The sequence below is a fragment of the Geospiza fortis genome, unplaced genomic scaffold, assembly GCF_000277835.1.
Source record: "Geospiza fortis unplaced genomic scaffold, GeoFor_1.0 scaffold281, whole genome shotgun sequence".
In the NCBI taxonomy this organism is placed as follows: Eukaryota; Metazoa; Chordata; class Aves; order Passeriformes; family Thraupidae; genus Geospiza; species Geospiza fortis.
The window spans coordinates 2,618,103-2,634,309 of record NW_005054340.1 but is presented as its reverse complement, the minus strand read 5'-3'; the positions used below and the strand labels follow the sequence as shown (position 1 = coordinate 2,634,309).

Sequence of the window (16,207 nt, the reverse complement as noted above, 5' to 3'; positions counted from 1 at the left end):
TCTCTAGTTACTGTTTTGATTTCCAAAGACCTTCTCCCTCTGCAATGGTAGGAACTGTCTGTGACACTAGAACAAAGGGTGTTGGTAAAACTTTTTAACATACAATGGGCTAAGTTATTGATGCTCTCTCTTAAAGTTCTCTTGAGGTATTGATTAACTTCTCATGAGGTATTGATTAACTTCTCTCTCTTAAAGTTCTTCTTTGAATACTTCTTTGATGAGGTCCACCATCATTGTGTGTACTGAGGCATATCCATTTGGCAGGTTTTTCTCTGGAAATCCAAATGTCTCCATTATCATGTCATTATAACACTGACTCTATTACGTCCATTATGCCCATTTCTGGGTCTTGTGGATATAATTCTCATTTACCCACCATCAAAATGAATATTTTCTATTTTTACTGTTAGAGAAACCAACAAGGGAAAACAACCATGTTTCTAGCTTACTTGACAATGCAAGACCACTTGCAATATTCAGTATGTTTGATAAGATTTACAAGGAAAAAAAAAGTCACCCTTATTTCCTAAGCCTACTAAAGCAACATTTTCTATCTGGTAATTAAACATTCCTCACTTTTCTCACCATAGAAGTGGTAAAGTCCAGTTTAACTAAGAAATAACTGATGACTGCAGACTGCCCATAAACTTGTTATCATTCCCCATGAAAAAATATTTTTCTTATGCTTTCAATGTACTACATCTCCAGGAACAAGACACCTCTTACCAAGCTATGCAAACCATTCAATAAAATCTAGTTTGTGCCAGAAGGCAGACTCCTAACAGCTTTGAAATACAGGCTCTGCTGAAGATAGTATTACCTGTTGAGCAGTGGATTAGAGCCACAAGTGATCTCATCTAAAAGGGGAAGTTACTATAGGAAAATAATACAAGCGTTTGCACAAGAAACTACAGAACGATTATTACATAATTTATATCATATGATAAATATTTGGATGCATGTACCTGTTAATATGTATATTAAGAGTAATATAGATTTTGTTAATACAAGCTCTGGCTCAACACCATGCAATGCTATTGACAGCAGAATAAGGCACAGTAAGAGTCCAAACTGGCGATAGTAGGAGGTAGTTTCTGTAAATGCTTCCTCCAACATGTAGATCAAGAGAGAATTTGCAATCCCACTGCCTGGAGGTGCTCCTAGAAGTCATCATTATACAAAATTATTTCTTTCCACACACAGCACTGCTCAAGCCTGGTACAGAGCCCTTTGAAAGGAAATGGGGTAAGGGAGGATATGCTAAGTCTAATATGAAGTGGGGGAAAAAAAAAAAAAAGAAAAAAGGTGTCTGGCCACTGCTTTTCTCAGTTGTGCTGACCCAATAAAACTAGATTTGACATTTGAAGTATTTTGTTCCATCCATACCTTTCAAGAGTGGATTTTCCAAGAAAAGGCTTCATAACTTAATTTACTTAAGCAGAACCTGCCTCCCAGAAAGGACTAATGTGTACTATTTAGTCTACTTTGGCAAGTCATTAAGTATTTTCCAACAATGTATTCTGTTACTGACAAGTGACTAAAGGGTTCTCAGTGTGCCAGAGGAATGTACACACACAAAGACATGGTTCCTCCTCTGCTAGGATTTAATGGTTCTAAAAACTGAACAGTAACACAGTCCGGAAAAATGCAAAAACAGTTTCCAGTGCTAGATTACTCTATCATCAGCTTCCAGTCAGATATCTACAACAACTGATTTTGCAGTTTTAGCATTAAGTATCTTCTCCAGCCATCAGCAAAACAAGATGAAACAAAAATGCAAACTGTAGAAGCCATTTCCAGTAGATAAACTCCTTGCTAGCTCTCTCCTGCCTGCTGCTAAGTCAGCCTTCTATCTAGAGGAAAGACCTTTGTGATTTTTTTCCTGCTTTGGTATTATGCTGGAAACAATGGCCTTTTTGTTCTATGGCAAGACGACAGGAGCCGAAGCTCCGTGCACAATTGTGTGATCATCGCGCGGCCCCGTGTCCCAACCTTTGCGAAACACGGCAGGCACAAAGCTATCCAGCTGACTAATGAGAGGATCCAAGGGAAACAATGAACAAAATTGTCACTTCCAACAATGCAGAAGGCCACTTCAGAATTCCCACAATCTCTTGCCAATTTTTCCTTCCTTGTGCAATTTCCTACATCAAATAACAACTGTCAGTTTTGACCGCTTAAATGATTAATTATTCTGATAAATATTCTTAAGAGAAATGAGAACAGTGACCTAGACCTGGAACATTTGTTTGCCATAATAATCATAACTCTATGTCCCTGAACATGAAGGAGGGTCTGAGACACTGAGGCTCCAAAAACCCAGATGCTGCCCTGCTTGGCATCTCTGAGGTAGGTCCAACATACAAAAGCCCAGCTCCAGGTCATGTAGTCCCCATGGAGGACACCTGTGTAACAAAACTAACCTACAAGTCAAGGCAGAAGTATTATTCCAGAAGTGGAGATGCTTTTCTGGAAGTCTTTTTGCCTGGTTAAATTACAACTAGAGCCTTCTGGGTGCACAACAGTAGAGGCTGCGCAGATTTTCAAGTGGTTTACAGCTGTGCCTCTTGTCTGCAGCATCAAAGAATTTCAGTTCACTGTCTCACCCCACCACACTAGCAGATATAATGGTTATGTGCTGTGCTTGTGTTTTTTCAGTGGGTTAGAGACACACAAGCAAGCGGGAAATTTTCATTGTGCTCATTCATAAGAGTAAGTGATTCCACTTGTAAAACAGTAAAGGAAGAAGCAGATGATGTCCACCCTTAGACAACTTTTCACTATTTCTGCAATTCTGCAATTAATTGAGCAAATGTAGGAGGAGGGCAGCAAAGAGCTGCTATGACCCCTACTCCTTGACTTTGCAAGAGTAACCTCCTCATCATGCTTAGTGGTAAAACTCTTCACCACAATTACAAGTCTTATCCGAAAAGTGCATCTGTTACTTAGAGATAATCCCATTATTTAGTCATGGTCTGTTTTGCACATGGCTACCAATCATGCTAAATCCTGCATATTCCATTCAGCAAAGCCATGCAGATTAAATGGCCAATGAGAAACCCAAATATACTATGAAAAGGAGTGGCTTGCTTCAACTCACCCTGCTCAAATTTGATGGCTCAGGTCCTAAGAATCCAAAGTAGTCTCTACATCGAATGCTAGGAAAGAGAAGATTAATCCTAAACTGAGTACAGCTCTCACCCAAACTCAGTCTCACTGTCCTTTGAACTCCACACTGTATTCATCGTTTCTGGGGGGCTGAGGGTGGTTGTGTGCCTCTTCTATCATTCTTGGGACAAAAAACCCCCCAAAAACAGAAGGAAGCAGCTAGTATCATAAGTATTTCCTTTGCAACTCATTTCTTTCCATTGCAGTACTCCTGCCCTGCAAGACATTGGCAGAATTTTTTGAGGTAATAAAACCTCATTCCATATTCAGGAAGAGTTCCTTAATTTTCTTCAAATTATAATAAAATGATAGAGGGTGTTCTGTAATGCATTTACTCAACTAAAAATAGACTTTGACCCACCTGGCAAAACTAACAAACAACAAACAGAAAAAAATCACCCAAAAATTGTTAAAGAAAAAATGGTAACATATTATATTCCAAGTTATTCTATAATACTACACAATATATGTTTATGAGTTAGAATAATAGATACTATGATAATATAGTGATATATCATGATGATAACGAAATTGTAAAATACTTTGGTTTTAAATTTTAACATCCAGTTATTCTGCAGAGCCTCATCCAACCTGACCTTTAATGTTTCCAGTGATGGGGAATCTACCACCTCTTTGGGAAACCTATGACACTTTCACCACCCGCACAGTAAACAACTTCTTCCTTCTAGCTAGTCTAAATCAACCCACCTTTAGTCTGAAACAATTAACCCTTGTCCTAACAGAACAGGCCCTTCTAAAACGTCTGTTACCATCAGAGAGAAGATGCACATGTGGATGTAGAGATGGATGTGACATGAAGCAGGAGGCGGCTGCATGAGCTGAATCCTGAGCCTAAGGATGTCGGTTTGCAGAGTCCTTCACCCACTACACAAGTATCACATTTTATTTTGTGTCATTATTTCAATGAAGTCCAAACACGGCACATAACTGTCAGAGTTGGCAGTGGAAGCTGCAGTGTCCTTTGTACAAGGACTATTAAGTCAGTTTAACTGCTGCCTGCTAAAGAAAAAAATTAGACTCCTTATATCATCCCATGTAAGTCAAATGTCAACATGTCCAAAAAAGCCAGAAAGGCTTTCCAGTTTCACCAAAACTTCATGTTCCACACTCACATGCAAGGACGACAGAAAGGTTTACCAAAACCCAAAAGTTGTATGGTTAGAGGAGGAACAGATGAAAAAAAAACAAAAAATGGAGGCTACTAAACATGATCTTTCACTTCAAAGTCTTCTCCCCATCTGACTATCCCTGGGTTACAGCAGTCATTTTACGAAGCTGTGACTGCTAGAGATGTGCTGCAAAGTATTTGTAGTGCTGGTGATGTTAGCCTGTGCTGATACACCGTCATCTTCCAAACAGCACGAAGCAGTTCTGACAACTCATGACATACTTTCATTTGTACTATCCAATTGCGAGGGTTTCTCTCAGGCTTATCAGCCTAAAAGTTAGTGGTCTGACTGTTCTGCATTGGATCCCTGAGCACACCAGCTGTAGCACTTAACCACTGTAGTCTAATAGACAAAGCAATAGAAGGGAGTTGGCAGGCAAAAACAAAAATGTGATTTTATGGGCTAGCATATACCCACAAAAACAGCGGTGGAACACAAGCCCAATCAATATAGGACCATAGGGACCCCTGTTTATGTAACGTGAAGCCAGAACACATTAAACTCTTAAGTTCTTTCCAGTGTTAGAGGTTTGCAGCATGCTTTGCACAGACTTTGGAACAGTATCTCATCTACTTTGCCAGCAAAAACATTACAGATGGAACTGTCAGATCTTCTTGTTTAGTGGCGCCTGCTTTTCTAACACGTGACTTTTTTAAATAACAACTGTCACTCATCAGATAAGCTCAATGTGTTTTCCAGCACCTGCAAAAATGCTTTGAGGACAAAGAATAGATTTCAACAACTGACAAACTACAAAGTGCCCTACAAAAAACCATTCTAGGCTGTTTTAAACTTCATGCTTTTCACTACTATAATTCTGGTTTATTGTATACTTGTAGGATCTGCCACTGCAAGGATCTGTTGTAGATTTGCTGGTTACTTGCACCCATTTTGCTATTTCTTCATTTTTTCACAGTTGAGCAAACAGTGGGCATGGAGATAAGATCATCCTAGAGATAAATTTGGTGTGCATATGGTGTAAAAATGGCTAACAGCAAGCTTAAGACTCCTGTCCTACAAGTCTCATTCATAATTATTTCCTCATACCAATCAGGATTCAGAGAAGGCTTAAGGATACTTTCAGTCATGTCAGCGGGAACAGAAGAAAGCCAGCACAAGGTGTATTTGAAAGGCAGCCTTGGAAGCAGGACAACATGAATTTTCACTGGGATCAAATCCCAAAACCAAATGCTGAAAAAGAGTTCAAACTCAGAGTCTGGCTCCTGCTACTTTTCTCACTTGTCCTTAGGAGTGATGACTAAAAATCATTACTATAGAGTATTGCATAAAGCATAAAGAATACTTTAAGTACAATGCTATTTCAAAAACCCCCAAAACAAAACAAAAACAAAAAACCAAAAAAAAAACCCCAAAAACAAACCAACAAAAAAATCAAACATCCAAATGCACTAATTTCATAATAAAGAAACCATAAAAGAATGCTGCAGTCACACATGCAGAGAAGGAGTTAATAAATACAGCACAACCAAGTTTTTGGGGGTCTCCCAAAATTTCCTGGGAAGTTGCACAAAATCACTGCTACCAAATAAAATCACCTAACAATTAATTTTAGACCATAAACTTTCCATTACAAAAACATCAGTAACAAATGCTATAAAAAATCCCTCTCAAGAAAACTTAGCAAAGCTGTAGTTAATCAGAATACCAGGAAGGAAAAAAGCAAACTTGGAAGACTGACATTGGCACAACCCTTGCTGATAAAAAGGAAGAAGCAGGAAGCAGACAGCTCATGTGATATGGCTTAAGCCACACATACAAAGACTTAAAGATGTACAAGCAGAAAAGTTAGTATGAAGAAGATACATCACACAAGTAAAAGAACAGCATTTATAGAAGGGCTTGGTCATAACAGGAATTTTGGAGGTTCTGTGATTTAGTTGGTTGTTCCTGTGGAAGGCATGTTTTTGCTAATTTTGTCTGGTTGAACTACAAGAAATTATTTCACAGTTCCTGCTTTGCTACAGGTGCAGAATCAAGATGGGAAACTGTATTTTTCTTGTAAACCTAGAAGCCTTTAAAGAAGGCCATTAAAAAAGGTAAGTATTACAAGGTTATTCCTTTAAAAAGCTTTTCTAATGGCAAGCTACATTGACTGTCCATATTTAATTTAGGGAGGGATATTAAAAAGATGATGTTACTTGCCGAGGCATTTCAATCTTTCCATGTTCAGTCTAGACTTTGATGCATTAGAAAAAATATTACCATTTGCCAAAACCCCCAATGGCAATTGCTATAGCCATTATTAGAAGCAACTAAACCAAATTTAATGTCATCCACTTCTCTCAAAAGAGGTAGTGTTTAGCAATATAGACCTGAAATCTACTCAACAAATGTAGTTTTCCTACATCTATTCTAACTCTAGAATTGAAAGAAAACTGTATCAACATGTTTCTGTAACAGATAATGATTTAATAGGAAGCAACTGCTGACAGGGTTCATTAGATGCTTACATCTAATTAACTACACACACTAGTCAACACTTTGCTCAAGCATTCAGTATTAATCTCCATTGCTGGCTAATAAGGGCCTATATGCATATATATCCACATTTATATAAACATGTGGTGTTAAATATGATACTGTCAGTCTCCTTTAAGAGAAGAGTTTAAGTTTGTCACTTCACTCCATGTTTCTTGCAGATGTCTTTGAATAAGTGGTTTCTACCATATTGTTGGGGAGACCTTCTTTCCTAGGGGTGGTTGTTGGTTTTGTTTTTTAAGACTGTTCATTCCATCAAGATAATGTTGAGAAACTCCATTCTGTGGAAAATACACATGACAACCTAAACAGAAAGAGACTGATCTCCCCTATATTGTACAGCAAAAAGGCAGCAACAGCAAAATCACACATCACCTGTTACTCACCCTGAATGATAGTTTTCTATTCTAATCTTTAACCAGCAACACAAAGTATTTGCTTTCTTGCAATACTGCATTGCATGAACTCAGTGTCCTTGCTTCCCCTGAGGTTAAATGTAACACGTACCTGGTTGGCAAAAGATACTCAGAGGAGATTCCTATGAGATTTCCATTTCAACTAACTGAATTTAAAATGTTAAACTATGCTGCCTTTACTTTTTGTAATGGAAGATGGAAAGTTTCAGTAACCCACAAAGCATTTCCTGAAGGCCCAAACCACTGAAGCTTTATGAATTATGAGATCTGTCAGATCTAAAATGTTCCTGAACATTGCAGCTTGACAGTGTGGCAAGTGAGTGATTACATGTCCAAGAAGGCACTACAGCAGCTGCTCTGCCAAGTCCTAAGGTCCTAAAAGTATTACTCACAATGCCATGGGAACGTGATGCTCTTAGGCAACCAAGTGCCCATTTTGCTCTAAGGACACAAACACAGGGCAAGGTCACAGAAGAGGAAGGAAGGACAGCACAGACCTATTCCTTCAGCTGCACAAAAGGCAGCAGAGGCAGTGAAAATGGGAAAAACACTCAAAGCCATGGCTGAAGTCTGTCAACCAAGAGGCTCAGAGTTATCTTACTGATGATAAGATCAGGAATTACCCATGAATACTGGTAGCTTCTGCAATTGCCTTCCTTAAAGAACACTAGATTTCTAACCTACTCCTTCTCTGATAAAAGTATGGGTTTGACGATGGGCTTTATTTGTGGGTTTTTTTCTCATTTGGATTGGTTATTTTCAGGGAGAGGGGGACTTCTTGTTTGTTTTCAGCTCATTTAGTAGGTTTGGTGGGGATTTCTTTGGTGTTGTTATGAGTCTTGGAAGACAGACCTATAGTCAGGAAGGAAAATAAGAAGTCTTAGGGTCAGTCTAGATAATACTTCATAAAAAATACTGAGAAAGCCCCATTCTTTTGTAAGAAAACAGAAATTAAAGTGTGTTTGCAAATTGTCATCACAGCACACATTTCTGTGGGAATGAACAAAGCCTAACATCCTATGACATTTAAATTTTCATCCTCTTTCCTATGCGAAAGGCAGCAGAAAAGTTATCCCTTTAAGTACAGAGGTAATTTTTGGGGTATGGGTATGTTTTCATATATGCAAATAGATTTTTCAGCTATGGAAAAGGACACATGTAGTATTCAATTTTTGCTTCATTAGTTTTTCCTTCTTTTCTCCTGTTCTCATATAAATCAGTTCCTGACTGCCTCCACTGAGTCAAAAGAAGACAGGCAGATATGTTAATGATCTGACTACCAGAAAATTAAGTCAGTGGAATGTTTGGTTTTGTTTTTTTTTTTTTCCTTTACAAATGGTTTGAGAATCATTGAATCACTGATACCTGGGTTACCCTGTTCTGTGTCAAAGGAAGGACAGAAAACTGTCTTTTCAGCATATGTGTTTACATGAGACATTGGCAAGACAGAGATGCTCTAATTCCTCTCCCCTCCCTTTCTGGTCTCAAGTCTTGGCCACTGCCTGATAAAAAACATATGAAAGAAGCAATGCAACAAGAAAAAAAATTCACATTCCAAGCATTAACATCACATATGCTGAGCACCAGACTCAATTATAGTTTTAAAATTCATTACAGATGTAGCTTAAACCAAATGGGTGCAAGATGTACAGTCAGATATGAATCTACAGACAAGTGCTAGGAAATAGCTGGCAGAGGACAGGCAATGTTGCTTGCATTTTGCCAACCCAAATCTTCTCCTCTTTCTCTCCACCCCTCTCTCCCTTTAGGAGTTTTGGCAGCAGTGTCTCAATCTCTTCAAATTACTCTTCTAATTGGGTATTTCCATGGAAACAGACTAGAAGACACAGTGCCTCTCCATTAAAGAACTATAAAAACAAGAGGTGTACCATGAGAAAACAAAAAGGATGAAGAAGAATAATATCATGGAAAAAGTTCTTACCAACAATAAGGAACTGTACAGCCTTTAAACAGTTTAAAAGCACAAGGCAAACCAGGACCACACTGATGCTGCCAAGTTACCACACAACCAGCCGTGACTGTGCGAGGATGGCTTTCGTCTGGAGCAGCAAGCATTGTGCTGTTTTTCACATAAAAATCTCTCCAGGCCTCAAGTGCCTGTGCCAGTGGCCTGATGTAGTCTATGTCTGATCATATTTCTCTATAACCCAAGATAAAATTCTCTTGCAACCTCATCCTCTGCATCCATATCCTTTGACAGCCAGTGCACTTAGCGTGATCTCAGAAGGCAGATTTCCTGATCCAGTGGAGCATTCCAAGGGGAAGAGCAGAAAATGCCAGTGCACCTAGACTGTGCACCACTCCTCGATAAGGTTGCATAGATTAGCTCTTTGATTGGTATATTCTGTATAGTCATGTAGGTTTTGTAAATTGTTGGGAAAGCTTACCGAATTCAGCCCCCAACCCAAACTGGCTGAGTACACTCTGGTGACAGCCACCAAGAAGCTGCAGCACCACACCAAGAAAACAGGATGTGCTGATACCCAACAAGGGAGTAAAAGATGGACCATTTGTGCTCCGTCCTATGCCTGCCTTCTGCAGGGGAAGACCTGGCATTGTTCAACCTCTTAAGGAAGGCAGGGAGTTGACCCTGGCTATGTGCCAGATGCTCACTTAAGCCACTCTATCACTTGTCCTCAACAGGGCAAGGGAGAGAAAATCTAATCAAAGGCTCATGGGTTGAGATGAGGGCAGGGAGAAGAGCTCACTCACCAACTACTGTCATGGGCAAAACAGACTTGACTTGGAGAAACTGGCTTAAGTAATTACCAGTCAGAGTAGGATAATGTGAAATGAAACCAAATCTCAAAAAACACCTTCCCCCAAACCCTCTTTTTCCTGGGCTCAACTTCACTCCTGATTTTTCTACCTCCAGATCTCCAGCAGCACAGGGGAATGGGTAATGGGTGTTTCAGTCATTTCATCATCCATTGTCTCTGTCATTGCTTTCTCCTCAGGGAGAGGACTCCTCACACTCCTCCTCTGCTTCACTCTGGGCTCCCTTCCATGGGAAACATCCTCCACAAACTTCTGGAACACTTTCTCCCTTTCCTTTACTGGTGTCTGCAGGGCTCTTTCTCTCACATCTTCTCATTCCTCTCTCCTGGCTGATGTTGTGCCGTAATTTTTTCCCCTTTGTAAATATGTTATCCCAGAGGCGCTTCCACTGCCACTGATGTGCTCAGCCTTGGCCAGTGGTGGGTCTGTTTCAAAGCTGGCTGGCACTGGCTCTGTTGGACATGGCAGAAGCTCCTGATGGTTCTCAAAGAAGCCACCCCAATAGCCACTGGCTACCAAAACCTGATCACACAAACCCAGTATAGGGAGTAATCACCTCACAGAATTTAGACTTAATTTAGTACTATCCTGTCCTTGATATTGAAAAAAAATTAAGTCTATTACAAAATCCTACATCTCAGCAATGTCAGGTCACCGAGTCTGATCACCCAGCCCACCATTTTAGCCCAAGATGAATGGGGGAAATCAGCAACAGACTTTCCATCACTTCAGATGCTGAGTCTATTGTGAATCAATTAAAAGGCACTGCCCACTAGTAAAGGAATTTCATAGCAGCCTCAACTGCAAAAGAAAGTACATTCAAGATTTAATTAATATAAAGTTAGTTGTTGGGTAACTTTTTCCAAAGTGCTGCTAGAAATAGAGGGCATCACCAGCAGCTGCTGCTCAGCTGTGTGAGGCAACAGAACCTCACACAGCTGAGCACTGGAGTAACAAAGCAGAATTTGTCAATATATTTAGGGAGGGTTGATGAAGAATTCCACTTTTATTCTAAGCAAGTTAGTAATTTATGGTACCTTCTTAAAAAGGAACATATTCATTTCCAGCAATCAACAAATAAAGATAGAATGTACTAAATCCTTGACATTAACAAGTGGTGCTTAGCACTAATCAGAGATTTTTAACCTCGAAACATAAATCTGAAATCCAGTGATAGTTTTATGCAATGATAGCAGAGAGCAGTGAAACAATGAAGTACTTTTGTTCAAGATCATGTTTCAGGTTGGATTTTGGTAGAAAAACTTGTTAAAAGCTGCACTGAAGACTGCTGTACTTATCAGTCTACTGGCTTTTAAACAATATAATAGTTAACCTAATCTGATCTCTCTGTTGCCAGGGCCTAAGAGCTAAAACACAGGTCAGGGCAGACAACAATAGGTCATGAAGGAAATAAAACATTAAAAAAGGTGGCCAGCTGCCAACTGTGCCTTGGCATGAGGAGCTTATTCTTCACCCCCATGCTACTCCACCTTTCCCAAACAATTCTCTTAAAGAGGACAGTGAAATTTGACATGTGATCAGAGTTGATAAGCCACTCCATAATTACAGTGCTGTCCACACCACTTTTCCTCTAAGCTATAACCTACACCTCCTTCCTCCCCACCCAAAGTTTCTCTACTACATTCAAAAATACAGCAACAGAGGTATTTGGTAGTTTTTCTGGGATCCCCCTACTTAGATGAACACCAGTTTGTCTCCCTGAAGGGACATTTATCCATGACAGCCTGAGATACACAGTATTGTGGCAGTAGCCCTGGCACCAGAAAGCAGCATCCTTTAGATTCATCCAGCAAGCAGAAATCCCACACGAGAGGTATGTGACCCTAGGAACACAGGAAAGAACAACACTTTTTTCTTTTTTTCTTTAGTCTCCTTTTGGAGCATATATGATCATAAATCCATGCATAAACAGAGGTATTTATAAGAACACTAATCTGTCACCTCAGCTCTTCAGCTACTCTTGACTGGGGAGAGGCTTACTTATATGATAGCCTTTTGATGAAGAAATGCAGAGAAGGATTAGGGGAACAAAAATAATTTAAGTGATCTTTTACAGAGCCCTGCATACTCACCAATCATGTTAGGGAAAAGATTCACCAAATTTCAAGACAGAGAGACCTTTCAAAATTAGGAAAGACTTCTTTTATTCCCCAACTAAATACATTATGTGTGACCAGACAAGTTCATCTTCTATAACAGTGCTACAAGGAGCCCTTATTTTCATCAGTTTCTTGATCACTCGTCCTAATTTCCCCAGTGTACTGAGAACTCAAGTTCCTAACATCTGGAGTTCTTGTCTTCATACTGCAATCTATTTGGAAAGAAAAAAGCTGAAAACAAAACCCCAAATAAGACTCTTATTATTTGTTTTTAAAGTAATTATATTAGTCCTTTAGGTTTGATAATATTCTCCTTCAATGCTCAGGAAAATCAGCGGCAAAAAAAAAGTATGTATCAAGGAAAAATCTTCTGGTTCTCATTAACACGAGGGAAAACACCTGGAATTTCAATAGAATTAAGAAAAATATCAATTTCCTTTAAACAGATATGAAAAAAACATGTTACTTGAGAAGAGGAGAGTGATGCAGACTGATTCCTTACTTGAACTGACTTTTAATAGCCTGTAAGCTTGCTGCTGAGCAGGGCAACATGATTTCATGAAGCTTTGTGCAGCCTCACAAAGATGAGAGAAACAACAGGAGCTCACAATGCTCAGAGCAGACATAAAGTGAAGCCTTCCAGGACTCCCACTCAGGCAGAGGGCCAAAGTCATACCTAGATACAACACTGAGTAGGCTACTGATTTACTACAAAGTCAACTGGGTTCACTGTCTAGAAAAATGAATGTTTGCATGCACGTTCCAGAAAATATGAGCTATTTCCAATGTAGAAAACAGTTCCCATATTACCCAACTCTCATTTACACACAATAGAAGTAATTTTTGCTGCCCCCATGCTGGACAGCTGCAGTATATCATTGCCATTTTCCATCTCAACCCTAGACAGAAAGCAGAAATACTTCTGGTGCGCACTCTCTAACAATTATTTTAAAAGGGGAGAAAAGAAAATTACCTACATAATAAATTAATGCTGCACATTACTCAGCAGCACACTGGAACAAAGGAGAGGAAATTGAAGAATCATGTTCCTTCCAACACTGCTGCAAAATGCTACCTGTCATAACACTCCCTTCCATGTGCACCTTCTGCTGTTCCTGCCCAGAACAACATGGGACAGTTTTCAATTCCATAATTTTGAAGGAGATCTATAGCTACATACAGACTGTCCCTATTTCCCTGCTTACATCATTTGCAGTTATGGACTTTATATTTTCTTGACACCTCTGCACATCTTCTCACTTCCTTGGAAAAAAAATAATGGAGGAACAAGCAACAGAAAGGAAAAGGTTCCATTTGTCCAGGTTACTTCTCATTAAGCCAACAATAGGTGGCCCCTTGGACAATGCCAAATCTGGAATAGGATTTGACACCACTTGGTGCATCTTCACAATATTCCCAAACAAGTAATTAATTCTGGTCTATTATTTAAGACACAGTCAATATTCTTAGACATCTTGCAACAGGTGAGATGCTTTAGCAAATATTTAATAAACAATTAAACAGAGAAATTAAATTAATACATGCAAATTTTAAACACTGAACTTTACTGTGTATTGAAGGTTGTTTGATTCATCAGGTCTAGCAAATCATCAGAGCTGCAACAAAATTTGACAGCCCCTGCCTTGCTAAGTGCCAGAAGTCATTTGCTTAACAGCTCTTGTGCACTGAGTTGTATTATACTTATTCAAGAGAACTGAAGAGTACTGGATGTGCTATACAGTGTGTTTATTTGTTTCTAAAATGCATTGATGACATACTGTGTGCATTCCAAGCCCTATATAATTATCATTCAGAGCAGTGTGATAATCCAGCCTGGCTAAGATCAAAAGAGTTTGGGCTTTATAGTAAGGCATGGTTATTGCTGAGGCAATGCAAATGAAGAGAAATAAATACCATGTATTACCAACTCAGATTTCAGGTCAGATATGTACCACTGCATTTCTTTTACACCAACTTATGTAATTATCAATAACAAACTTTGATGAAGCCTTTTTTTAATCACATGAAATTGCAGCTAAGGTGTTATTAAAAAAATAATAAAAATCTCACTGCAATTGTTCCACAGGTTTACAATGCCTGGAAGTATTGTGGACACATTAAACCAGACAGAGCACCTTCCATGGACAGTTTTTCCATCACAACAAATGCAGGCATATTCCCACTGAGATATGGCAACCTACACTCCTCAAATCACACCCCTGAGCAATCCTGGACACATGCAAGTAAAATCTATCCACAGTTCTACTCAGCATTTAGTATTTCCCATCCATCTGGATAAAAGAATCCTTTGCTCTCCTAAACTGTATAGGAATTGCTTTTCATATTTTGATAATCTCAGGAGCAGAATGGTAAAAAACAAGGTACTGGTGAAGAAGTAAACAAAACCCATTGTTACCTGCAGGATTTCTATCAACTCCTTTGCTTTTTGTTATTTCCTTTCATTGCTGACCTTTTGATTCCTTCTTTTCTGGCCAGCCCACGACAGCTTAAGCCATACACTTCTCCCACTCTTCTGTTAAGCTAAAAACACAAATTAGTACTTCACCACAGTGAGAAGAATAGAGAACAAAACAAAAGCACATGTACATAAGCAGGTTAAGGAGAATCCGCCATTTAAAAATTAACTCCCAGTTTCATATACATTTTCCTTGTTGGCTGGTGGCAAAACTCACCCACAAGAATGGGTGAACAGTTGGGTAGTTATTTTATCTTGGGCTCCTGTAGGCATGACCACCGGTGCTGGCAATGCTACAAAGTTTACTCAGCACAGGGTTGTTTGGTGGCATTTAATAATCATTTGCTTTACAGAAAGAAAACAAAGCCTATCACCAGGGGACAACGTACCAAACCCTCAGATAGGCCACAAACAATCACTGAACTAATCTAGTTTATCCTAAATCACAATAAAATTGCTTAGATTTCACTAGGATTTTTACAGAAGGGATTCTTCCTGTAGGAAGAATGGGCATTGAGTTTGGACAGGGCTTAACCAGCAGCATCCCCAGAGGAAGGGTTGTGAGAACAGCTGCAGCTACATTTGTGTCCAAAGCTAAATATCAAGCTTGAAGCTTGTATAAATAATTTATGGAAATGGGTGGAGGGATTTCCTATTTGAGAATTTTACAGAGAACCTGAGTATTTTCTTAAAACAATTGCATTTTAAAAGCCTGCAATTATTGTGTGTGTGTAGAACAGTGTCATTTCAATCCTCTAACCAACTTTGAATGACTCAGCCTGGTACCTTATGCAACAAGTTGTTGCCAAACATCTGAAAGGACCATGCGCTTTCCAAGAGAAAGAAAAATGGCTGGGCAGGGTGGGGATGAACAGATTCCTTCATTTCCCCAGAAGGAACTGAAGAACAACATCAAGCACATGGTGCCTTATCAAATCCAATTTAATATTTTTCTAGTAAGGAAGGTGTCTCTTCATCTGACTAACAGCAAATATAAACCAGTACCTGCCATACTTTCAGTGATTCCTCTAAGTCTTGCATAGGCAGAAGTATATTTTGTTCACTCCCTATAAAAAAATCACTTATTTCTGTAGTGTCACTGAAAATGTCATAATATTTTGGAAGTCAGTTGGCTCTGTCTGACTGATGGCATCACACAGTTTAATTGCTGAATTTATATTTATCTCATACCTCACCTTTTCTTACTTATTTACAATTGATTTTTCATCTTAAACAAGTTATAGAATTTCAGATTAAAACTCTCAAGGGTTAATACTAAGAGCAATACTGTTCAACATCTTCACTAAGGATTTGGGTGATGGGAATGAGTCTGAGTTATGATAGTGCTTGTCAAGGCCCAACTTTAGCCAAGTTTGGAAGAACTGAACGTTTGTACTTGGTATGTATATATGACTGCAATTCAGTCACTTTTCTCGGTAAATACTGCACAGCTCAGCTTGAAACTCATGTCCAGTCTATGGTAAGACTCTGCTGAAAACCCCAGTGAATCTGCACCTGCTCACAAAGCCCCCTGGAAGT

The 16,207-nt window shown here is 39.2% G+C and overlaps 1 protein-coding gene across 3 annotated transcripts in view; it reads right to left on the bottom strand.

The window, feature by feature from the left end:
• FBXL7 (F-box and leucine rich repeat protein 7) overlaps positions 1-16,207 on the bottom strand; it is a 131,950-nt gene that overhangs the window by 68,362 nt on the left and 47,381 nt on the right. Inside the window, exon 2 of one of the 3 annotated variants that reach the window (XM_031058258.1) lies at positions 14,609-14,733. The exons of the other annotated variants lie outside the window; for them this stretch is intronic. The gene's annotated coding sequence lies outside the window, so the exon portion shown is untranslated. The remainder of the gene's footprint in view (positions 1-14,608; positions 14,734-16,207) is intronic. 3 annotated transcript variants of the gene reach the window in all.